Raw genomic sequence first — 27012 nt, 5'->3', positions numbered from 1 at the left:
ATGTCAAATAGTACCCCACATTTAACATGTCCAGACCCTAATCTTCTATTAATTCTCTCAAACCTGCCCCTCTCATAGACTTCCCCATATCAGTTAAGGACAACTCAAGCCTTCCTGACACTCAAGCCAAAAACTGTAGTATAATTGTTAACTCCTCTTTTTCTCTTGAATCTCATATTTAATCCATCAATAAATTCTTTTGGCACTACCTTCAGGTGATTTTTAAAACCTATTCTTTTGCAATCATGCCAAAATAAAACTTAATGCCACTACATCCGTCTTCAGCTCATAAACAGTACCTGAAACACTGCATATGTTCAATAAGTGTGTTGAATGACTGACACAGTAAATGAATTCTACTTATTTCATTATCCGATTAATAAATTAATGTATACCTTACATTGTTGGTACAAATAGGGCAATATAACACTTTATTTCAATCTTCTTAGACCTGAGAAAAGATGGAAATATGTTACCTCAATATAAGTTCAGCCATTAAGATTAAGATGAGATTGCTTCAAGTCTCTGTAAAAGTTAAAAAACTTCCCAAAGGTTTCCAGGGTTGTCTAAGGAACCTGATTCTTATGATCACCTAGGAGTCTGGCTTGGAGATGAGAAAATGTATGGGTTGTCTTGCCATCTTATACCCTTGACTCTCCTGCAACATGGAACTTGACACTTGACTCATTTTCCACTTTCACAAATAATTTTGAGTGTAGCACAATTTACTGGATAACTGTGTCTCACAAAGAAGGGAATTATAATTCAGAAACACAACAATTTCAAACTGAATGCCACGACTCATTAGTCACTCAACACTGGGGACTTTTTAATGGCCAGTGCACTCCATACAGTCCTCAGTATCACACTTTTTCTTTCCCTGCCTCCCCCACCTCATTCCTCCTAGATTATTACTCTACTCTCCCCTCCTTAAAAATTCTTCTCATTCTTTCTAGAAGCAGAAAACATGGGCCTTCCACGTCACAAGATTTTCCTCCTAAGATAATAGTTGTGGGTTTGTTTGTTTGTTTCTATTCTGAATTACTTTATGAAAAATTTTAGATACATAAAAACTATAAAGAAAAGGACAGTTACCATTCACATATCATACAGTCTAGTAGATATAATAATTGCTAATTTGCCCAATTGACATTTTTTGTGTGAAAACTTTATAAAGTAATGTGCAGATATTATGGCGCTTTGTACCTTTAGCATGATCTCCAAAAAATAAGGACAGTCTTGTATATAACCACAATGAGCCATCCACCTCTAACATATTAACAATATCCCTTAATAGCACCAAATGCCTAGTTCATTTTCAAATGTCTCCACTTGCTCCCAAACAGTTGTGTTTTGAAGTAGCAATTTTATTAATTAATTTATTTATTTACTCAGTTAAACCTGTATAGTTAAAACAGCATTCTATTGCTATGAAACATTTTAATATGGTTGCATGCATTTCCCAAACATTACTCTTTATACGAAGTGGAGACAAATACCAGTAGCCAAATGCTCTTTATTAAATTACCTGTTGTAGTGAACCCATACCATTAAAGTGGGGTCTCGTTTTACACAGCTGGTTAATGGAAGAAGATGTATGAGCTCATTTGTTAAGTTGGGGTCTGTAAACAAAAACAAATGGGAGGAAGAGCAACGGAGACAATGAGTAATGGAAACAGTTTCCAGACCACAGACACTGGGGCTTCAATAGAAAATATATACAGCCAGAGGAGACTTTCTGGGGTCCCTGTGTCTGTTACCTAGCAACAAGCCCATTACAATAGCACACTGAAGTCCAGTTAGCAGGGCTCAGGGAGAGCAGGTGGGTAAGAGGACCAAATTTCTTCTTTAATACTATATTAATAACTCAGGTCTACAGCAGTCTTTGGCAGGGGTGATTACCTGAAGAAATCGTGTCTGTAAATGCTTTCCCCAGGTTAAACTCCTGAAGAAAGAAGATGGCTATAGCTTAATTTACTGTGCACACGTCATTACTTATTTGTCCATATATCCATCAGATCAGAGTTAAATATACTATATGAAAAAGAAAATCATCCAAGTTCAAATTTAGTTTTGACTCAGAGTCTAAGACTCTAAGACCCATCCAAATTCACCCCTAATGACAAGTGAAGTGTGTGTCACGGATTTACTGTCATTATTTTTACTATTTTTTGCTTTTAAGTAAATTACTGCATTTTTCAGGTTTGCCCCTTCTCCTATTAGGGTGTTGCTATGAGCTGACAGGGGAGCTTCTCTGCCATCTGTTTTGCCTAAAATTTGTCAGGTAAAATGTTTCTTCACAGTATAGTGTTTTAATAATGTAATTATGTCAATAGTCAATAACAATACCATCCTTTTAAAAAATGCTCCAAGTGATGCTTCTCATTAATTAGTAAATCCAAGCTAAGATTCACACTAACCAAAGTTAGAACAGCAACCCAATATTATGATCCCTGCTCTAGCATCCTATAAATTAAGCTGTGTTTTTTAAATTTTTGTGTTTTCAAGTATTTAAATTGTGGTAAACTACACATAAAAAATTTACCATTTTAAACTGTACAATACAATAGTGTTAAGTACATTCACATTATTATACATGGAATGTTTAGAACTTCTTCATATTCCCAAACTGAAACTCTGTACCCATTAACTAACAACTCCCCATTCCCTCCTCCCTCTAGCCCTGGGAACCACCATTCTACTTTCTGACTCTATGAATTTCACTTTGGTATCTCATATAAGTGTAATTACACAGTATTCATCTTTTGTGATTGGTTTATTTCACTTCGCATAATGTCTTCCAGTTTCTTTTATGTTGTAGTATGTGTTAGAATGCCCTTCCATTTTAAGACTGAGTTATATTCAATTGTAGTATATACCACATTTTGTTTATCCATTCACTAACCAATGGGCACTTGGATTGCTTCTACCTTTTCAGTACTGTGAATAATGCTGTGAATATAGTGTATAAATATCTCTTCAAGACTCTGTTTTCAATTCTTTGAGTATATACTCAGAAGTAAAATTGCTGGATCATATGATAATACTGTTTAATATTTTAAGGAACCACCGTACTGCTTTCTGTAATGGCTATGCCATTTCACATTTCCCCCAGCAGTGCACAGGGGTTGTAATTTCTCCACATGCTCGCCAGCACTTGTTATTTTTTGTTTTTTATTTGTTTATTTATTTGTTTTTTAGAGTAGCCACTCTAATGTGTGTAAGGTGGCATCTCATGGTGGTTTTGAATTGTATTTACTTAATGATTAGTGATGTTGAACATCTTTTCATGTACTTATTGGCTATATGTATATCTTCTTTGTAGAAATGTCTATTCAAGTTCTTTGCCTATTTTTATATTACATTGTTTGTTTTTGTTGTTGGATTGTAGGAGATATTAATCTATCATAAATATGATTCACAAATATTTCTCCTATTCTGTGGGTTACCCTTTCCCTCTTGTGTTTTTAAGTTTTTGTATTGTGGTAAATACACATAAAATTTACCATTTCTAACTGTACAATACAATAGTGTTAAGTACATTCAGTCTAGAGAAGAATTCAGATGTATTGTGTTAGTAAATCAAGGAAAATGGCAAGCATCTGAATATAGAAATGATTGAAAAGTGGTGGGAGAGGCAAAGTTTACAGAGTAAAAGGGAAATTGACAAAAGAGGGGAAGGAGGAGATGGGAGGGGGGAAAACCCAAACATGTTTTCCATCTGCTTTGCTGCTCTGCATTTGACCTCTCTGCTGGGAAGCCAAAAGAGGAAGAGGAAAAAACACAGATAATTGAACAGCTCTAATACCACCATGGATGGCCGTTCCAGGCCCCTCAGAGGACCTTCTGAATCACTCCTGTAGCACTTCAAGTCTTCTGACAGTTACTGCTTAATAACTACACTCTGATTTTTGTGTCTCATCCCATTCCACACAAATTGACAGTGTCAAAATCAGAGTGTGTTTTAGACTCTAGGTTTATGAAGTGGTTGCTTGAAGTTTTCTTAGGAAATGGGAAGTAGCCCCGGCTAGCATTTTGGCTGTATCTCACAATTACATTATTTTCTATATTTTGCTACCTCTTTCTTTTCTTCCCCTCTCTGGGCTGGAAGACGACAAAAAAAAAATGAGTTTTATACCCGTACTCTTTGAGTATTCTTTACCCAAAAATAGCGAATTGTAGCAAAGCAAAATGCTTTCTTGTTTTCAAATTTGCAGGCATCCTACCGTCGAGGGAAGTCCATTTTATCAGCCTGAAACCAAAGTTCCACAGAAGCACATTACCAACTGTGCGGGTGCTGGCACAGGATGAAAGCTGAGGGTCCTATCTGGTATTTCTGCAGTCCCTCAGCCCTCAGAGACACACAAACCGCTTGGTCTGCTTCTCATCTGGTCTCTGGAGGGGTGGGAGGGTAACAGCCAGGACCACAAATAATGCACAGCCCCTGCGAATCTGTGAGAGGAGCATTCCTCCCAGGGACAGGGATAAACGTTGTGGAAATTGCCCTGAGATATTAAATGTCCACAAAGAGCAGATGGGAGATCTGCTTCTCAGAGGTCTTGTTCCAAAGGCCCCTCCACTCCCAGCGGCTGGGGGTCAGCCCCGCCTCCCGCGGGAGCAGGAGAGGCTGAGTTGGTGTTGCTTCGGTTCAGTCTGAGGTTTTGGCTCAGACTCGAAGAAAGAGGGCAGCTGCCTGGGTGGAGAGGAAGGTCCTATTCATAGTTCCACTGCCGGGGCGGGCTGCTCTTGTCATGCACTGGACCTCTCTCCCCATCTGTAAAATGGGTGAGGAGGCTGGCCTCTGAAGAATGTTGGAGATGTATGTGGGTAGGGCTTTCAAATAAAAAAACAAAAGGTGTGATTTGAGCAGAAATCATTGTTATTATTTCTCCCCCACACAGCCAGTGCTCTATTGTTCCTCTTAAGAAACTGTTGCCGCTTAGCCCACACCGCCCACACCGCCAAGCTCTGGCTTCTGTGTTGTTCAGTGGGTGGCTGCCCTTACAGCACAGGACCGCCTTGTTAGCCGCTCTGACATTTTTGCTCATTAATTAAATGAAAACTTTAAAATACACACCAAGATGGTGATTTTCCATAAACACTTGAAACTTTCTGCTTTAAGTGAAAGCAAAAGCCCTCTTTCACCTTCTGTCCTAACACAATGCATGCACACCGGTCGTTTCACCTGTCTTTAAGGAACCCAAGGCGTGGGGGAGCCAAGGGGCTGCTGGGCACGGACACAGCGGTGCTGGAGTGTCTGAGGCTGGAAGGCTGCCAGGCACTCGGGACCACAGACCTCGGGGATTGACGAGGGGATGGGAGGCTCTTTACTGCTCTTTCTCTTACATTGCCTCCATAAATATTTTCTTTTTATTATGATTTTTGCTGTTTTCAGATTTAGTTTATGGATGCAGTTAATGCGGTGTCTGGACGTTAAGGGATTTACTATCCTTGTTAAGATTCTGGCCACTTGGGGAGATTTTCTTTGGCTTTTTCTCCCCTGAAGTAAACACATCGAGTGGATGGCGAAAGGTGTTTTGTTTTGTTTTGTTTTCCTGGATGCCCTGATGTGCATTTGTTGGGAGTGACTTTTAAGCACCAAAGAGAGCATTCCTTCAAACATGTAATGTGCATTAAAGTTGGCTGAGAAAGGTGATCATCCCTGTCTGTAGTTATGGGGAAAAGTACCCTGCTGCAGCCGATGAGCTGTGTCTGCGTGTTCATCCCCTAAGACTGATAAAGGAGCAACAAAGGCAAAGCCGCTAGGCGGCCCACCATGTGGGGTGCACCCACTCTCAGAGCACATCAACTGCTGAGCCCTTCCCCTGTTCCCACCTGTCCCAGAGCGGTAGGTCTCTGCTTCGCAGAGTGATTAGCTGTGGGTGAGAGATTACTCACTGTGGGGCTCTCAGTCAGAATGTGTGGGGTCAGGTGTGGGGATCAAAATCCGGATTCCTGAGAGAAACTGATCCAGTTGTTTGAGCTGTTAGTCCCTTTGAAGAGGTGCTTTGGAAGGAAGAGGTCCTTACTGAGAATCATGGTCCCAATGGCTGCTCTCTGTGCCCTTGATAACAATATTTCATAGAGTCATGTGAACAGAACCAGGATGTGTGTGTGTGTGTGTGTGTGTGTGTGTGTGTGTGTGTGTGTGTAACTTCTCAGCCAAAACTCTTTCCTGCACTTCTGAACCATATATCTAACGGCTTACGGCTCACCTCTACTTGGATGTCCATAAGCACCTTTAGCACAACATCTACAAAACCCATTCTGTATTGTTTCCCTCCAAATCCATTCTTTCTTTTTTCTTATTTTTTAAAAAATATATTTTATTGATTTTTTACAGAGAGGAAGGGAGAGGGATAGAGAGTTAGAAACATCAATGAGAGAGAAACATCGATCAGCTGCCTCCTGCACACCCCCTACTGGGGATGTGCCCACAACCAAGGTACATGCCCTTGACCGGAATCGAAACCTGGGACCCTTGAGTCCGCAGGCCGACGCTCTATCCACTGAGCCAAACCGGTTTCGGCTCTTTTTTCTTATTTAAGAAAACCATCTGCTCATCTGCTCAAACCAGATGCATTGATGTTCACCTTACCTCCTTCATTTTCCTTTGTCCCAGTTCAGTTCCATTAAATTGCCAAGTCATTTTGTGACTCACATACAAATATATTTTTTTCAAATCCTTCTGTTCTTCTTTATTCCAATTGCCATCTCCTTGCCTTAGGCTACCATTCCCTGCTAACCTGGCCCATCCCATCGGGCCCATCCAACCCATTCTTCTGGTGCAATAAAGACTGGCATTTAAATGTCATACCACCTTCACTGGCTCCCTATCCATAACATAACTCAGAAGACCCTTTGTGGTCTGATTCCTCTTACTGTCCCCTGGCACCTCCAATGGCCTGGCCATATTGAATTACTTGCAGTTCCTAAACCCACGCCTGTCTCTTACTGGGCCCTGCATGGTTTTCCTCCTGCCCAGAGCAATCTTCCCCTCTTCACACCTAATTCTAATTTAACTTCCATTCTTTGCTTGGATGTTACTTCTTTTGAGAAGCTGTTTCTGCTCAAAGATTGGGCCAAATAACCTTCCAATATACTGCTAATACAATGCCCACACAGTACTCCTGAACCAGAGATAAAGTCAATCAGAAGGTAATGGATAGAGGGCAAGACCTTCAACAAATGAAGACTTTTCTAAAACCCTTCTCACCACAACTGATCCCCCATCTTGAAGGGACCCGAGAAGTCTTTCTTTGCAAGCTAGCACCTACTTTTCACCACGCACCAGCATCGCCGTGCTGTGTTATGCTGTATGGCAGGCCTGCTGAGCCATGAGTCCCTAGACAAGGTGATAAGCTCTGCATTTTGTTATTATTATTATTATTATTATTATTGTCAACTCTTATTGTTTCAAGCACCTACTCAGCATTTACATATTTGTTCTAGATTTAAAAAAGAGTATTTTTATACTCAGTTCAATGGTTTTCAACTATATGATGGTTTCCTTTCCTCGATTCTACTTTAGTTAAAACGTTACATTTGACTGTCCAAGGCAGTACATTGTGTAGACCCACGGTTTTGTACTCTATGCAAAACTATGGTTCATCTTACCCAACTGGAAAATAGTTTGCTGATGCAGTTGGAGCAGTAGTAGCAACAACAACAGAGGTAGGCAACATGATTGAGCACTTGCTATATTCTAGGCACTATCCTGAGCTTACATTTTTTTTATTTTACTTAATTATCACCAGAATCATACGGAGGAGGTAGTATTAACATGTTCATTCCAAAGATAATATAACCAAGGTGTTGAGAAGTGAAGTTTACTTCATAATTAAAATTTGGAAGAGTAAGGATACATATCCAGGCAGACAGACTTCAAAATTAAGCCTTTGAATCAGTAACTATGCATTATAGTGTTGAAATTGAGTTAAAGTGTGATGTTGTGAATGTTTTCTCCTTGGAGTTTTTTCCAGTGAGAACCAAATAGTCCCATTGGATTTATATCATTAATAACACATAGGAGTGACTGAATTTTATTTTTTAATCAGTTTGACATGTTTATTAATATGTTTTATGTAGCCATTTGGCCTATACCAATCTTTAGCTCCTGTTCCTTCTCTACAGCAGGAATAGTCTCTGAGTCAGGGCTGCCCCTGGGGTCCAGCTGCTCACTTTTTGCCATCACATGACTGAACCTGTTAGTCACCAATAAAAGGTTCTTTCTCAGGAAGCCAAACAGAGGTGGTAAAATATTCCAAACTTTGGATGTATGCCTGAAGGGGAGCTAATAAGTTCCATTCAGGCCTCAAACTAAAGCCAAAAGCTCTCTCCATGTACCATGAGGTACTGCCCGAATCTCCTCTCTCCCTAACTGCAAGTGGATGTTAGGGATTCCTTCCTTTCAGGGAAATGCTCGCTTTCCTCTGTGGATCTGCAACTGGAGAGGCAATTGTGTCTTGTGAACAAAAACTCTTTTAGGATGGGGGCAGTCAGCATGGTGGGAAGGAAAGCCCTCCCTTGTAGGAGATTCTTCACTCTTTCTAGCCATGACCCTTTGATTTTCTCTTTGGAGAGCTGTGCAAACATTATAAATATAGACTATTGAGTGTGAAGATTAGGAGAACTTTAGAGAACTTCACCTCTGTTTACTGCACACATGTTGGCAGAGAGAAGCATTAGATCAAAATGTTAAACTTAAGTTGGGGCCTGAAGCAGTGCCCAGAGACAACTGCCCAAAACACTGAGGACCAGGATACAGAGAAGATGAGCAGAGTGACTCCATGGGAAGGAGAGGTACAGATTATATCAGTCTTCTGGCTGCCATTGTCCACATCAGAATTATACTCCATTGAGTGCATAGAGGCTTTGAGAAGGCTGCTCTGAGATGGAGCTGCTCCAGGAAGGCTTCTACGTAGGGGCTGATGAGGAGTCCTGCTGCCTGCCCATCTTCTCATGAGCTGAGAGACTTATCAGAGATGCCCTGCCTTCTATATCAATTCCTTCCTTCACCAATTTCAGGATGTTCACCAGTGGGCCTGACTCAAATAGGAATTAATAGGCTGATTGCTGGTGCTTTAAATGCCAAAGTGCTGAGCCAACATTTCTACCAGGGAAAGATGGCTCTCAGATAAGGCCTTTAAGTTCCCATGAGCATATGTGTTTACTGTGTCCAGATAAGTCAACACATTTATTGGGCACCTACCCTGTGCCCAAAACTGGACTAAATTAACTCTGTTTGGCTACATCAATGCATACGTTTGCCTTTATCCTAGGGAGAACAGAATGACAGAGGGGAGAGAAGGCAGTCATCTTGACAAGGTTGAGTTCTGAAAATTTCTTCCAGTGTATACACTTGTCTCACCCATTGGTAAAGTTTCTTCCTTTGGTGTATTTTTAGTAAAAAAAATCTTACTTCTGCCTCCTCCATAGATTAGCCAGATGAGCCTAATAGGACAATGCAAATGGGTAGCATGAAGCCTGGGATGAGATGATGTCAAAAGTGGGCAGCCTCTGGACATGTAGCTGGAAGAAATTTACTTACTTATTTCTTGTCAATACACATCATTTTTAATATGGGTAATGTCTCTGTTAAACACTAAGCATTTACTGATTAGCCCATAACAGCCCTATGAAGTGGTATTATTATTATCCCCATTTGATGGATAAGAAAATGAGGATGCAGAGAGGTTCAACAACTGCCCAAGGTTACACATACGTGGATTTTATTTGTCCAACAACATGGGGCACGTTGACTTACAAACATTTACAAATTGGGATATTTTGCACAAAAAGATCCAGATTTTGGAGGGATTGAGCAAAAAAAAATTTTTTAAAATGAGAGAAAGAACTCATTGACAGGATATGGACAACAGTGTGGTGATTATGAGGGGTAAGAGAGGGGGAGCAGGTGGAAGATGGCATAGAGGGATAAATGGTGATGGAAAAAATAAAATAAAGAAAAAATATCCAGATTTGTGGTGTTTCTTTCAAAATTGGAAGATATGATGACACTGGGCCCTATGGCAAGCAGAACTGAGCTATAAAATGTCAACATTTACTAGAAATACGCATAAAATATCATATCTGTTTTGTGGATTCTGCCAAGTCCCCACTCCTGTCTCTGTAGGAACTCTGAAAAAACAATGTTTCTGAAAGATTCACTCTGCGATAAAAATGGGACAGTGTTCTAATCTTCTGATGAGATTGGGCAATATTACTATTCAATAAATTCTGAGACAAAGGACCAAGCACAATTCCAGATCAAAGATGCCACTCCCAAGATGCTGAGATTGCAAGATTCTCAAGTCCTATTCATGAAAGAATAGAAATGCATGAAAAACATGTACTCATTCCATCTAAGAAATTATTTCTAAGAATCCTTATGATCAGGATAACTATATAATCTACTATCTAAACCAGGACATTTGTAAGTATAAAGGCGGTTGTTTAGTTTCTCAGTTTATTGCACCTCAGCTCCAAATCCACCCTCCATTGCTTGCTCCACTGTAAATAGATAAACTCTATGAATATTTCTCCTTAGTCAGCTGGAATGTGGTGATACTTTGTCAGTATAGAACACTGGAGGGACATTGGAGGAGGTGAGGTTTCCCTTCCTGATTCTGGTATGTTCCTCTCTAGGATATTACACATGTGGTTTCTCCAGCACCTGGCTCTGGTAGCACATGGTAGCCAGCAATGCCAAGCAGCAGCAGCTTCCCCCAGAAGCCTCTTGAACAGTTTTGCAGCCCAGTGCCACCAGGGAGATACTTCTTTGTGCATGACTTCCCTGGAACCCCCTAATGACTTTGTAGCAAAGTTCTGAGACACAACACCTCCTAGTGGAAAGCTTCCCTCAGTGCTCTAGAAGGCAGAATTATAATAAGTTCCACCTGTGTGGCATTAGAATGATTGATTTCCCCAGTGAACCACAACTATAGCCTCTCCTAGGAAGCCTGGAACTCATGCCTACAGGTGTGGGAGTATGTTGCTTCCATGGGTGCTATATCCTATCCTTGGGGACAAGACTGTACCTTATATCTGCAATCCTATAATTCTTTAGAATTCTCTTTAACTCTTATCAGTCAATTCCCATATCCTAATCTCCTATGACAAATTCTTTATATTAAACTTCCCCTATACAAATTACTATGTTTCCTGTCTTCTGATTGGACCCTGACTGATACACAATTGGTACATAGAATGAGTGGTGCCAGGAAATAGACTTGCAAAAGATGCATTTGGGGATTGGTTAGGTGCTGCCTTTGGTTTGAGCACAATGCTGAGCTCATTGACAATAGGAGATGGGATACTAGTAAGCCATGGCACAAGTAACATCACAGCTAATCAAGTTATTACCTGTGGTGAATTGTGTTGAAGCAGATGCCTTTAGAGCCAAGTGGCTGGTACACTTGGCCATTCTAATACTCACTAAAGATCTGCAGTGTGGGATGAATCCTTTTGAGTGCACTTGAGCACACACAGAAAGAAAATGACAAGCTCAGGTCCCTTTTCTCTCAGTTCAAGTCATGGTCTGAGCTTCCATGACAGCCCTAAAAGAATTTCTTATTTCTCGTTGTCATAGGGCTCACATTGCTGAAAATTGGATACAAAATGTAATTGTATTTGTTGATTTTGACAGTTGGATTCACAATCTCATCAAGTCTCTCATGTAAAAGCTAGGCCGCCTAGCTGCTAGGGCATTGAATGGGGGAAAACAGGTTCTTGAAACTTAGAATGGGAACATCTGGTTGGATGGATTGTCACCTGACACTGACATCAAAGTCTCACCTACCAGTAGAAGTGTCTTGCTCTCCCAATCTGGGGAGACTAGCTGTGTTTGCTTGTGATAATCTCATCCCAGTGGAGCAGATGTCTTGAAGTGGTCTGTCCATTCTCCTCAACACCATCCAGAACCACCCCATGTTGTCACTAACCCACAGCTTGGCTCACATCTCAGTTTGCTCCAGGGGTACAGGCACACACTATGGCCCAGGGAGAAACGGACTGCAAGCCAAAAGGATTGCAAGACTTTTCAAACATACATCCATAGAAACCAGAGGAACGCATGTGTGGGTGGATTCTAAGAGTAATAGACTAGCTGAGGGGGGAATGTACTAGTGGATAGGACCAAATTCCTTAGTATCAATGCATTTACTAGTTTGGGGATTTCATGTGTCAGCTCCTGCCATTGGAGGTGGCTCTAAACAATAAATTTGCTGGGTTAACTGAAACTGTGACTCAACAGTGGCCTACCTACAATGAAGCTGTGGTGCCAGAGTATGCCTGGCATAATGTAGAGAAGACAATCTGAAGACTTAGGAAGAAAGGAATTTGAAACTGAGTTTATCATGTGTGACTTATATATCCACTCGCTCCACAACTACCACAGAGGTCTGGAAGACCTTCCCTTCACTAAGGCATTAAAAATCTAATAATGAGGGGAGCACCTGCATCCCTGAAAATCTCTGGAGTTGCTCTCTTTTGTAGGCCAGGTATGGTCTTAAGAAATTGGTCATCCGAAAGGGCTCCCTGATTTCAGTGGAGCTGATGGGATCCTGGAGTTGCAGAGGGCAAGGTGGGCTCATACTGTGTGTGATTGTGCCTGAACAGCAGGTGTACACCGGCGACACTGGGAGGTATAGTCACCCTTCTTAGGATTATTAATGAACCATTTAGTGCAGATTTAGAGAGCAATATTTGAAGTGTTTGTGTCTGAAATGTAGACCTTTGATTAGGGTCTTTGAAAGGGTAACTAACCACCCCTGGAGTGTGGATTTCTAATTTGAAGGATGCTTCAACTGTTACCTGCACCTAGGGCATAGATTAAAATTAAATTGTATACACTTATGGAGCATATTGAATGTGCTGGAGTATTTTAAAGTAAATTATAGCTGATATAATCAACAGTGTTTCTCACGTGATAATAATCGGCTCCAGCCGAGTGCCAGCCACTTGTTAGATGGGGCACGCATGCTCCAGTTCACCACAGTCCCTACTTCTCCCTGATTTCCCTGTGATAATATGAGCTCCCATTTGTCATCATGTTTGCACTGTCATTTTTTCATAGATGTGTTAAAAGGAAATTGGAATATTTATTGTACTCTGTCTCTATCAAAAGAAGGAAAATGAAAAATAGACCTGGGAGGGTTGTCTATGTCAAGAAAAATAGGAGACAGTATAGTTATTATTTGTGAAGAATATGTCTATGTAATTAATGTGCAAAGTGAAGTGAATCCATTCGGAAAGAAAGCTTTTCCAAAGATGGCTGTGGCATGGCCTCCCATCTCAGGTGCTTTTCTGTAATGTGACTGGCCAACCCTCAACAGCAGGTAAGATTCACAGATGAGGAAATACAGATGGAATGAGTTGTTCGGAGGTTATCTGCAGCACAGCCAGGTCCCAGGTCCAGTCCTTCTGACTCCCAGTTCAATGCTCATGGAAAACTAAAAGTCAGTTGAGTAACAGGTAGTCCTGGACATTGGCTCTGTTTCTAAAATGTGGTTCCTGGTGGGTGAATGCAAGTCTGGAGAGAAAGAGAGAGAGAGAGAATTGGAGATAAAGGCCAGAAGGTCAGATGTAAGAATGTAGAGAGTAAGGAACAAATATACTTGGATCTGGGCTAACAATATACTTGGATCTTGACCAATAAAATGTGGAAATTACATGCTAGGACTTCTGGAGCTAGGTCCCCTCTGTGTCAAATCAACCCATGGAAACACAAGCAATAATAATAAACTGTTGTTTTAAGCCTTTAAGTGTGGGTATGGTTGTTATGTAGCAATTGGTAACCCAAATAGATACTTTATGAAGTAATCTTGTTTTCTACTTATTGCTTTTCTGCCTGGATCCTGTAGGCATTTAAGTTGAGATCTTGTTTTTGTTTAGTTTTGTCCTTGTTGGAGACTGATGTCAAGCACCTATATTAACTAGCATTTATCCATCATGAATATTCATGGTGCATAACACATATTCAGCTGGCTTCTATTGAACAAATGTTTTGCTGGTTTGTTTTTTTCCCCCGGGGGAAGAAGAATCCCGAGCCCTTCCGAATAATTTTCTACCTCAGAGATAGGTTCCTGTTCTTGGGCCCTATAGATGCCCCTCACACAGGTATGCAATTTACACTTAAAAATAGTAGTGAATTTGTTTTTAACCTTAGCAAGTAGGCTTGCTACCCTTCTCCAAAAGATTTTAAAAAGAAGTAAATGATGCTGTAAGGTATAGTGGCTTTTCACCATGGCCATACTGTAGTGGAAAAAATCTAACCCTTGACACTGTGACCTTGGGTAACCCACTATGAATCATCTTGCTGCTAGAACCTTCTCCCAGTCCTGCATCCTTTCTGATATCTCCTGGCTTTGTTCTTTACTCTGCATATTCTTGCATTTGATCTTATTGTCTTCATTTCCAATCTGCCCTTTTAATTTGACCATCAATTCAGTCTCGATCTCTGTCTCTGCCTCTCTCTCCAAGACTGTCCTCACCCACTAGATATCTCCCTGAGACCTCAGTTGTCTCCAGAAGCCCATGTTGCTCCTAGTTTTCCATGAGCACTGTACTGGGAGTCAGAAGAACTAGAGCTGTGACCTCTTTATGGCTCAATAAGCTCTTTGGCTCCAAGCAAACACTTCACCATTGTTTCCTCACCTGGAAACGATGAAGGAGTGAGCTCCTTCTAGTTCCACGTTCTTACTCTCGTATTCTAATTCCTGGTCAGCTTTTGGCCTTCCTCATCAGGCAAAGTGTTTCTCTTTCTAACACTTGCAGGCTCTTTGAGCACTTCCTTAAGTATAGGGATGGGGTGCAACCACTAATATATTCTATCCCTCTTTCCTTAATATATTATTTTGCACTTTGCCCTTAACTGTTTTAGAAATCCCAGCGAATATCTGCAAAGATTAAATCCAAGCTTATTGTGGTTTTCGCATTTCAGAAAAGCAATTGCATCATCCATCATTTAACTCGGCTACACAATAATCAGATCGAGATCACATAATAACCTTTTTCATAACACAACAAAACAGTGGAGTTCAAATAACGCCTTTACCGAGACCCTAATCTATTGTTCCAAACAATTAAACAGCATTCCTATCAGAGAGGCCATCTTTTTCCTGCCCAGGCCAGCAGGCCCTACTTTGGGAAAGATACACACAGACAGGAAACCACTCCTCTTCCTCTTCCTCCACCTGGCCTCAATGCCAGGAGCTGGCTCCGGAAAAGGCCTAGGGTGGTCCTAACTGCGCTGGCCCCTCCACTCCGAGGGCCCTTGGGGGGAGCCCAAAGCTGGGATGTCATCTGAGGTCTGGTCTGTGCACAGAATTCAGCCACTGAAGGGGCCTCCCACTCCGGCGTTTATCTCATTCTATTTCCTGAGACTCAGCCCGGCCAACACAGCTCACAAATGCTATCAGCATTCTGCTCCTTCCCCTGCAGATATGCTTGGGAACAACTTCGGAATATAAGGACTTTAAACAATGAACAGCGTTTGAGATAGAATTAGGGCTAAGTCCCGAGCAAACAGCTGGTTGAAATATATCTTTATCTGTGACTGTCTCTAATTTAAATAACCCATAAGATGTTTGTTCAAAACACTGGCCATATCTGGCTGTGCTGCCTTGATGAATTCCCTCCCCACTCCTCCCCGCACTTTCAGCTTCTGGGAGAAAATGACATCTTTTCCTGAAAGTCGATAACTTTTCCCTCCTCTCAGGATGCACTCCCACCGGAGTCAGCACTGGGTCAGTTTTCCGAGGGTGGTTGCTGCGCCCTGCTCAAAGTTGCCCCGGCAGCCGTCCCTGGGCTGGACTGGCATTCAGGCCAGCACTTTTGGGGTGGTACCATGGGGGGAATGCTGCTTTCCCCTAGTCAGGAGTACTTGGCATTCAGTTGCCTGTCTGCCCTGGCCTTTCTGTTCTTCAGTTCAGTTCTCATTGAGTCCTTTGCAGACTATGCCACCAGGGAACAAATAACATGGAGAAAGGCATCCGTGTGAAATGTACATGTCATGAACAAGGTGAGTGAGGGGTCAGGTGGAAAGCTGTAGAAGGAGGAGCAGAGAGGAGGGCAGCCCTGAGCTGTTGGGCAGACAAGGGCTGGGGGAGCAGCCCAGGGCAGGTGTGAACTTGAAGCTCGGGTTTACATCTGCCGTGGGTTCCACACACACACACTCCCTCTAGGAAGGTGATGGTTCTTTGATGGTGGGATTCCTGTTGACCCCCTCCCCTGTTTGTCTCCCCCACCCTCAGTAGCAGGAGATTCTCGGAGTTCTCTGGCTGACATTTCCTTGTATCTCCCCGATAAAGGGACAAGCTGTGCCTGTGCTTGTCTGTCAGCCTGTGTGTACCTGTTGTCCTCATGGCCTCCCTGTAGACACCTAGATTAGAAGGGTGTTGTCATTAGAAGGGTGTTGTCATTAGAAGGGTTTCCTGCGTCATTAGAAGGGTGTTGTCCACCTGCCTGGGCCTATGGAATCCACTCCAATGACTGTCTGTAAATGTCACTGCAGGGACGAAATGAGAAAAAGTGCCCAGGAGCCCTTGGAGCGGGGGGTGACGCAGGAAACCCTTTTCACGGACTCTGGTTTCCATGTCTTCCTTGGGGCTAGTGTGTGAACAGGCCTGACCAGGACACCCCTTCTGGCCTGCTCACCCTGGGAGGCTAGAGAAGGACCAACCTTTCCAGGGGTTTCTTTTACCAGATGTGAAGAGCCCAGCTGTGCTCCAGCTTCTTTTTTCCACCCCCAGAGTCCAAAGTATTTTAAGGAAATGGATTTTGCTGGGTGGCACAGAATAATAAGTGCATAAGTAAAAGGCACCTAAGATCGGTGTTATAAATACGCCAAGCTTCCTTTCATGCCATGATTTATGGGCCTTCCTGTCTGCCTGTCATGGTAACTCTGCTAACCCTGATGAGTAAGCTGTACAGGGCACCCTTTTGCTTTCCCAATAGGAATAGATGCTTGACTCTATACAAATGGCTGTAATTATCAAGAAGCCAGCTCACCATATAGCAGTGCAGCACAAATATGCAAGTTCCATTCAGAGCCCCCTGGAAATCATCACATTGCTAATTATAAATGTGGCCGCCAAGACCCCGGCTTCCTTCTATTCTTCTCACATCCTGCAGATGGCCAAACTTAGGACCTGATCATCAGAGTCCCCTGGAATGGCAGCTGGTGGCTTGACAAGGCAGTGTTTGGGCTTTGGGCGGTGACAAACCCCGTGAGAGACTTCGCCTTGTCACAGGGTGGGTTCTGTCTACATGGTCAGGATCCACGCCTGGCATGGAGCCCACACTAGGGCACTCCAGGGGGGCACACGTGTCGCCTTCTTGATCGCCGGGGAACCCTGGCTCAGCTATAGTTTTGTCCAAAGGACCTGCCCTGATTTAAGGGTGACTTTCCAGAATTGGGAGGGTGTCATGGAAAGTGTATTATTTCATCAGCCCCGAGACAGGATTTGGATATAGCATGTAGACTTGCTCTACCACAGTCTTCTTTAAAAGTAAAGTTTGGGACTACCTGTCAAGAAATACAGTGTTGCCTCCATCCAGTGCCCACGGTGCCAACTCGGCCTCTCCTCTCCTCCCTGGGTACAGAGAAATGTCGTTGTGTCCTTCTAGCCCTGAGGTTTCTAGGTAGTGAATGGTTCTGGATTTTCTCTTCATTATTATTTTTAATACTAGAGGCCCAGAGCACGAATTCGTGCATGGGTAGGGTCCCTGGGCCTGACCAGTGATCAGGCTGATCAGGGCCATGAGAGGTTGGCCGCCAGCCAAAGGGAGAGGACATGGGAGGTTGGCAGTGGAAGCACACTGACCACCAGGTGGCAGCTCCTGCGTTGAGTGTCTGCCCCCTGGTGGTCAGTGCACATCATAGTGACTGGTCGACTGGTCATTTGGTCATTCAGTCTTTTGATAGATTAGGCTTTTATATATATAGATGGCTGGAAGTCTGCTGGGCTGTGTGTATCCAGCAGAAATCAACATGAGAAAATGTGTACTACTACCAGTCCAGCTTCTGAGAGCAGTGGGAGGATCGAGGACTCACAATCCACATCCTGGATTAGCAGTGCCTCTGCCCCTCCCTGGCTGTGTGACCTTGGGCAGGTCACTTAATCATGCCGGACTCCAGCTCTTTATTTCTGTAAAATGAAGGATGTACTAGGAGCTTTTCTAATTACTGATATCAAACATTAAATCATTTAACAGCTATTGGTGGTTCCCTGGTGCCAGGCAACCTGCAGGTTGTTGAAGACCAGGTCACCACCCTCAAGAAGCTCTCCCTGCACATTGGGGACCAGACAAGCCCAGAGCAAGCAGCACCATCCCACAGGACTGCAGACACAGAGGCCAGGTCTCCACATAGGGAAGGACTTGCTGCCCAGTAGCACAGAGCCCAGATTCCAAGGTCATGCCCTTCCTGGGCAGCTGCATCCCATGATGCAGAGATGCCAGGGGGATAAAGGCCCAACACAGGAAAACATAGTGCCATGTTTGTTTCAGAGCCTGCAGTTGGGCCAAGGCTTTACAGGGACTGAGTTGCATTTGACTTCTCCTTGTTCCTGATCCTACTTTGCCTTTCCCCTCACAGGTATCCATCTCTAATCCACATCTTGCCCTCCAAACTCCATCTCAGCATCAACTTCCAGAGATCAGACTGCAGTAAACCCAGAAGGCCATGGAGATGACTGAGTGGGTGGAGGAGCGCAGGGCAAGGCTCAGAGTCCATTCTTGTGCTTTCTCCCTTGCTGCCATTGCTGTGGAAGGGTTGCACCCTGAATACCTCCTGTCTTAGTTTGCTTTCCCCCCGCCCCAAAGCAGACCCTGAGACAAAGCCTAGGGTTCAGGGGTTTGTTAGGTGACACCAGGAAGCAGAAGTAAAAGTGAGGAATGTAAGGAGGAGGAGGAGGAAAAACCACATGGTGGGCACTGTTGAGCTGCCTCACCCCATGCATAATTGGGCTCAGTCCTTCTGGGGACCCTCTAAGGAACATACAGAATGTGCCTCAGAATTTCTTTCTATTCACTGACTCCCAGTCTTGTTGGCTGAGGGCTGTCTGCCCTCCCACACCCTCTCCCCGCTGCCAGGCTGCCTTGCTCTTAGACTGAAGGAGCTCTGAGGACTTTGGACAAAGACCTGAGGCTGAAATGATAGAAGACACAGCGGGCACTTGGAGTGGCCCCACTGACAGCATGACAAAGACCGTCTCTCACAACAGCAGCTGCAATGGGAGGGGGCCAACGGGGTGGTGTGGGGCCTGTGGTCTCTGCAGCCTATTCACTTGGGCCCCCATATTGTGTGGCTGCCATTCCCTAATCTCCCCATGGGAGACTGAGGCCCAGCTGGGCCATAGACAGGCTTTGGACATGGCATAGGGACTGGCAGCGGTGCCTTGCACTGGCCTGAAACCCCAGGGCAGTGCCAGGCCCACAGTGCCTGGGCCTCACAGCACAGAGTCTGTGTTTGGGCTCAGGAGCCAAATGACATGGGCTTTAGCACTTAGGAGCGGTGAGATGGGGTCCTCAAAGTGATGGTCCGAAAGGATGGTCCCGAGGCTCACATGCGCAGGGCCCAGCATGGAGTCTACGGTCAACACTTTATTAGGGGTCAGTGTTATTAGATCTTTAACTGAGTGTCTTTCTTGCAATGGGAGTCTGAACACCGCTCCCTCAACCCACAGTACAGCTGTGGGATATTGCTCTATTGTCCACTATAATAACCTCCACAATTGCAAGCACAGGAATGCAGACACATTTCCCCAGTTGTGTGAGAAGTATTTCCTTCTCATTTGATGTACAAACGAGCAAAAGAGGCATTGTTGACATTAAGAATGGACGTCACCCCTTTCCCACCTCAAGCTTCTTGGGCAAGGTCTGTTGCTAACTCAGAGCTTCTCTGAGGTCACTAAGTGCTTCAGGATAGCTCTGTTAATGCTTGCACCCTTTATGCTTCATGAAACAAACTGCTTTTTCAGCAGTTTTGTTTTATGTGTATTGAATTGTTTATTCTACAATAAACCTGATGAGAAGCATGCTTCATGATTCTTGAGTTCTACCCCAGCAGAAATATAATCATCGTGGATTCAAGCACTTCTGGTTGCTTGTACTAGTATGTTTCATTCATCCTTTAATTCCTTCCTTCCCTCTCAGCATCTTGTGGACGCTGGCACACCCCATCCTGCTGTGACTGGGGTCAGTTTTCGGAAGGGGGAGCCCTCACTGGTCTCGATGCTCTGAAGGATATAAAATCGGGGCAATATAAGGGTAAATAGTAGCACAAGACACTTACAGCCAAGGACTCCAAACTCCTGCTAAGGTTCCGGAACTGACTATGCCACTTGGGAAGGAATAATATCAATGACATCAATAATATCCATCCCACCATGTAAAGCACTTAGCACAGTGCATGGCACATATAAAACTGAAGACAAGTCCTGTTGGAACTGTAGCACGATATACTGGAACTAACAAAGGTTTTGAATCTGGACCCATGTGGTTGAAATATTGGATGCAACGTAGGTTTGAATTTCAAAACCCCAGTTAAAGTTTTTAAACTTTTCACCCTAGCTGCTTTGGCTCAGTGAATAGAGCCTCAGCCTGTGGACTGAAAGGTCCTGGGTTCAATTCCATTGAAGGGCATGTACCTCAGTTGCAGGCTTGATCCTCAGTCTGGTTGGGGCACATGGGGGAGGCAACCAATCGATGTTTTTCTCTCTCTGTCTCTCCCCTCCCTTCCACTCTCTCTAAAAATCAATGGAAAAATACCCTCAGGTGAGGATTAATAAACAAACAAAAAAGCTTTTAAACTTTTCTTCATAACAAGTATTTTTACCCCCAAGGTATTTAAAGGTAAATCTGGAACATAGTCAAAGGCCTCTTAAAATATTGTTTAATATTTATTATTGTAATTATTCATTTCTGTGTCTGGGCACAAAGAGAAAGAGAAGAAGAGAAAAATGTATATTGAACTGGGGGTTGGGAGACTGGGAAGGAGGAAGGGCCCACAGCCTCTCTGCTGGCTCTGGCTGAGTGAGATCGTGGAAAGAACCTCCCACAGGAGAAAGGACACTCTGGACGGACCTCATTGATCCAGACCATGGGAGACATCGAGGAAATGGATATGTAAGTAGGATCTTTGGCTAAGAGCTGGGATAGGAGTAGGAGCTGGAGGAGGGGGTGCCATGGTTCTGCAGGGAGTGTGAGCTGTGTAGGATGAGGTGGCTGATGGGCTTATGCTGAGTCTCAGGTCTGAGCAGGTATAAATGAGTTCAGGAACTTGGCCTTGCAATGATTATTTTCTATGCCATGGCTGGAAGGAGGTATAAAATAGAATATTTCTAATGCAACTGAATCTATTTAAAGCACTAAACTTCATTTAGTTTTTATTATGATGTTTTTCAATCCATTTTCAAGAAACCAAAGAGGTGTTTTCTGAAGATAGATGATAGGGTGCAATCATACTGGGCTCCCGGACTTTCTGAATGCTGGGGTGGAGAGGCAGTCAGGTCTTATCTGGGTGTGAACAGAACTCCAGGGAGAATAGTCAGGGCAGAAAGAAAATGAGATCACTAACACTTTTTTAGTATTTACTCTCTCTAGGTGCTGCTTCTGCATATGCAATATGTTTAATCCTATACGATCCTGAAAAGAAGTTTACTTTTTAAATAAGGATGTGCAGGCTGAGAGAGGGTGAGTCATGTGCACTGTCTCGGAGCCAGCATCTAGCAAAGCTGGCTGGGAGGAGGCTTCCTCTGACCAGCAGCCACAACTCCCAGGGAACAGTGTTGCCAGAGCAGACACTCCCGCCTCTCTGACCTCCGCTCCCATTTGCAGATGCCTGATGCCTGAAGTTCTATGATAGAAACTCAAACACTAAAGGCTTTCATTTGTGATTTTAAAAAAAGCAAAACTCCATTAGATTTCTCTCTCTCTCCATTAGATTTTGAATGAAAGAAAGTAAAAACAATCAGGAAGGCTTGTGTTTCTGGTGATATATTTCCTCCATTTCATAACTATGTGGCTGGTGGCAGCAAGTCACAAGGTCAAGGGCCCGGTATCAGTGTTGCTGAAGGAGGAGTAAGGTATGAGTCAGCCAAGGAACTCACAGCCCTTCTGGTGGGTCAACAATGACCTGTATACAAATGAGGGAACCATGATAAGAGTCCGGGCTTTCAGGAAAAAAGTTTCCACTTCATTTCTACTTCTATGTATAAAATGATAGAGAATGAAGAGGGGGGGGATAGCAGATAACGCAAAAGGGTAACAGAAGAGCAACAAAACCAACATGCACTGAACAATAGTTTACAAAGTTAACACTGGAGAAGATATTTGCTCTCTTGACATACTCTGGAATTATGGGGGTGGAAATGAGTGGGAGATACTGAACATCTTCTGGCTTTATACAGGAAAATAAAAGTGAGAGATGAATTTTGAGAAGAACAAGTTCGGTGGGAAATCATACAACAGGATACTGCACAGCAGTGACAATAAATTAACTAGAGCTACAAGTAGCCATATAGATAAATCTCAAATATATAATGTTGAGAAAAGGTTACACGTTGTATTGTATTGTTACGTAAGCTTAAAAACTGTGCAAAACGGTTAGTTCTATATATTGTTTAAAGGTACATGCACATTCATAGTCATGCACAGGATGGATAAATACCAAAACCAGGATGGATTTGAGTGGGGAAGGAAGAGGATATTTGGGATAAGAATCAATACAGGGAGTGTCCATTGCTTTTGTGATGTTCATTGGGTAAGCTGAGTAGGGACAAATTAATACTTGATAAATTAGTCTCTATGTGGTTTTTTTATATCTGAAATATGTCCTAATAAATAAGAGAGAAGTACATGAGAAAGATTAATTTAGCACAGTAATATAAAGGTTAAGAGGGCCATACAGCTGGGGAAAGATTCTAAGATCCCCTTAGAATGGTTTGAACAAATGTAGGATCCTATTGTACTGCTTATTTGGCTAACTGTAAAAGACAGCTTAAATGTGACATTTGGAAATTGTTTTTGCTGATGAATCAAACACTTTATATGGCCTAACCTCTCACTTTATGCAAATATAATGCCAGTTACACAGTAGAAAAATCTCTTGTGGGTGATTCATTATAGGAAACTGATGTTTTCTTTACTAGACTTTTTATCTTGGTAAATTTTAAATATTTTAAATGTCAAAAAGGAGGAAAAACAATACTATGTGCTGACCTTTGGGGCAAGATAGCTAATTCAACAATAGGAGGCAGGATTCAGGATGAATAGAAGTAGTACATTCAGTTGTAGCCAATCCTCATCCTTATAAAGTTGTAAAATCAGAAACTTGTATTATTATAAAATTAGGAAATAAAATGGGACTACATAAAATTAATATTTTTATTTATATCTTTAGACTTTTGTCTATTAAAATATCATAATAACCTTTATAACGCAAAGAGCTTTTATAAATTCAAAGGAAGGAAAATACACTTTAAAAATGGAAAGGGAATATGAAAAGACAATTTACAGAAAGAAACATAGATAACCAAAGACAGTTTTAATTTGTATCTCTCTAATAATTAGTAACACTGAGGATTTTTCATATGTCTATTGGCCATCTGTATGTCCTCTTTGAAAGAGTGTCTATGTCCTTTGCCCATTTTTAATTGGATTGTTTGTCATCCTGGTGTTGAGTTGTGTAAGTTCTTTATATATTTTGGAAATTAACCCCTTATCAAAAGTATTATTGGCGAGTATGTTCTCCCATACAGTGGGTTGACTTTTCATTTTGTTGATGGTTTCTTTTGCTGTGCAGAAGCTTTTTAATTTGATGTAGTCCCATTTGTTTATTTTTTTTCCTTTGTTTTCCTTGTCCTAGGAGATCTTTTGGCAAATTATTGCTATGCAAGATGTCTGAGGTTTTACTGCCTATGGCTCCTTCCAGGATTTTTATGGTTTCGTGACATACTTTTAAGTATTTTATCCACTTTGAGTTTATTCTTGTGTATGATGTAAGTTGGTGGTCTAGTTTCTTTCTTTATTTTTTGAATGTACCTGTCCAATTTTCCCAACACCATTTATTAAAGAGACTTTTTATTCCATTGTACTAGTATGCTCTTGTCTCCTTTGTCAAATATTATTTGACCATAAAGGTGTGGGTTAATTTCTGGACTCTGTTCTGTTCCATTGATCTATATGCCCATCTTGTGCCAGTACAAGGCTGTTTGGATTACAATGGCTTTCATTAGTAGTCAAAGATATGCAAGGAAAAATATGGGGGTTTCATTTGCATTTTAAACCTTTTTATACTTATCAGATTGCAAAATGTTAGAAATATTGAAAAGACCACCTTACTATCATGATGTTGGTTCGGTTGCATTCTATAGATATTGTTTTTCTTAGGATTAGAACCAGTTCCATATGGAGAGGGAAATATGTCTGCCTTCTGAATTGTCATTGTAATATAACTTAAAGTATACTGATATATGAAATTAAATTAACCTGATATATGTAATTCAATTTCTTCTGCTGATCAATCTTTAGATAAGATGTTTAAAGAGTTTATTAAAATATAGCATATTGTCTATTTGTGGCAAGCCATTAGCCATTACCAACTATTAAATTCACTAAATTTAGTTTATCAGATTAGCTAATTAGTCACACACTCTTTTTCTTCAAAACTTTTTATATTTTGAGCAGAAAATACAATGGCAATTTGTATATATACTTATATATTTACTAGTGACCCAGTGCATGGATTTGTGCACATTGAAAGGAAATTAATTAGAAGGTGGCCGGTGGGGTGGAACTGGGTGAGATGGCCAGGCCTGTAGGGATTGGGCAGAAACCGGCTCTCCGACATCCCCTGAGGGGTCCCAGAGTGCAAGAGGGCACTCTGCAAAGTTGCTATCCTACAGGGTATGGAACGCAAATGCAAGTGTGCAGTAAACCAGATTCAGGCCGACAGTGCCCCAGCAACATAACCCATGGCCAAAGGTGGAATCATGCAGCAAGGAATCAGGCTCCCTCCTCTCTGGCTTTGGGGTGCATCACCCGAGAACCACCACTGCCAAGTCACTGCAGCTCGGCAGCTCCTGTGTTAAGTGTCTGCCCCCTGGTGGTCAGTACACATCATAGCGACCAGTCATATGGATGGAGGAACACTTAGCATATTAGCCTTTTATATATATATAGACTAGAGGCCCAATGCATGAAATTTGTGCAAAGGCCTTGGCCCCGGCCCCCACCTGCTGTGGCTTTGTCCAGAAGGAAGGATGTCCAGTCTAATTAGCATATTACGCTTTTATTATTATAGATATTATACATACATAATACAATATTGTATAAATTTATTACCTTTAGTGCTCTCTCCATAATAAATTCTCCTTTACTTTCTTTTGTAATATAATGAAGCTTACAATAAACGTAATTTGTCATATTCAAATTTGAATGCCATGAAGTAGTTAAGCATAAGTAGTGGGAAGCCCATTAAAAAGAAAAACCCAAATTTTAGTTTTATCCATTCTTATTTTACAAGTTTAAAATATCTACAATCAGCATCGAGTTAACATGTTTTCCTAATGTGATTAGGAAATAGAGTATTTGCCCTCCATACACATTATATCACTCATTCTTATTAGAATGGCTTAGAGAATAGACAGGTTTCTGCATACATTGTAAGTGGAGGGGAAAGGAGTCCACGCTGTCTGCTGCCAGAGAGATTTAGTCTAAGAAACATTTCCATGCCACGAAATTAATTATTATCAAAAAAGAAAGCCGCCAGTGACTCAGAATTATATCGCATTAAGAAAGTTAAAGTAAATTAAAAGCCCTAAAACAATTCACATTATTTCAAGGTCCCAATGGCACAAAAATTATGTCTTCCGCTCTATTCATTTTGTCTCTTTTGTAAATATAGGCAGTCTCAGAATTAAACCACTTCACTAATAAAAGGCCATTGCATAGAAACATCCATTGATCCTCTATCCTCTTATAATGTCACAGAGCATCAAAGTTCCTGGCTACCCCTGACCCAACCAATGTCCCAGACCCATTGCTTGTGGAGGCTCTGTGCTAATTTCCCGTTTCAACTTCTCTTAATGCCTTAAGGCTTCCAGCACTGGGTCTTTGGAGTACTCTAGTAGTGATCCAACTGTATTGATTCCAACTGTGATGAATTAGGCTTTGGGGGCTAGGCTGAGACTCTGCCCACTACTGAGAACATTTGGGTCAACTGTGAGTCCTTATCATATAATGATCAAGAATGCAGCTCTGGCCTGGCCGGCCTGGCTCAGTGGCTGAGCATCAACCCACAAACCAGGAGGTCATGGCCTGGTCAAGGCACATGCCTGGGTTGTGGGCCCGATCCCCAGTAGGGGATGTGCAGGAGGAAGCTGATCAATGATTCTCTCTCATCATTGATGTTTCTATCTCTCTCTCCCTCTCCTTTTCTCTCTGAAATCAATAAAAAAATATATATTTTTTAAAGACGAATGCAGCTCTGGAGTGTTCAGACCTCCTGTTTTACTTTCCAGGCTCTGACATTTGTTAAAGATACAACATTGGAGAGTACAGCTGCTCTTTGCCTTGTTTTTCTCATCTGTAAAATGAGAACAAAAATTATAACTGAACTTACAGGTACTATTATGGACTGAATTGTGTCCCCTTAGAATTCATATGTTGAATAGAGCCTTTGTTAGAGTAACTGAGTTAAAATGAGGTCCCATGGGTGAGCCTATTTCAATATGACTAGTGTCTTTACAAGAAGAAGAAATTAGGACACAGGCACATAGAGGGAGGACCATGTGAAGACACAGGAAGAAGATGGGCATCTGCAAGCCAGTGAAAGAGGTTTCAGAAGAAAATAGCTCTGCTGATGCGTTGATCCTGGACTTCTAGCCTCTAGAATTGTGTGAAATAAATGCCTGTTGTTTAAGCCATCCAGGCTGTGGCACTTTGTTATGGTGGACCTGGCGAGCTAATACAGGTGCTTGTGAGGCTTCCAAGGGGCAATGCAGAATG

The sequence above is a fragment of the Eptesicus fuscus genome, chromosome 12 (assembly GCF_027574615.1).
Source record: "Eptesicus fuscus isolate TK198812 chromosome 12, DD_ASM_mEF_20220401, whole genome shotgun sequence".
NCBI classification, from domain to species: Eukaryota; Metazoa; Chordata; class Mammalia; order Chiroptera; family Vespertilionidae; genus Eptesicus; species Eptesicus fuscus.
Note: the sequence above shows the minus strand (reverse complement) of the source record.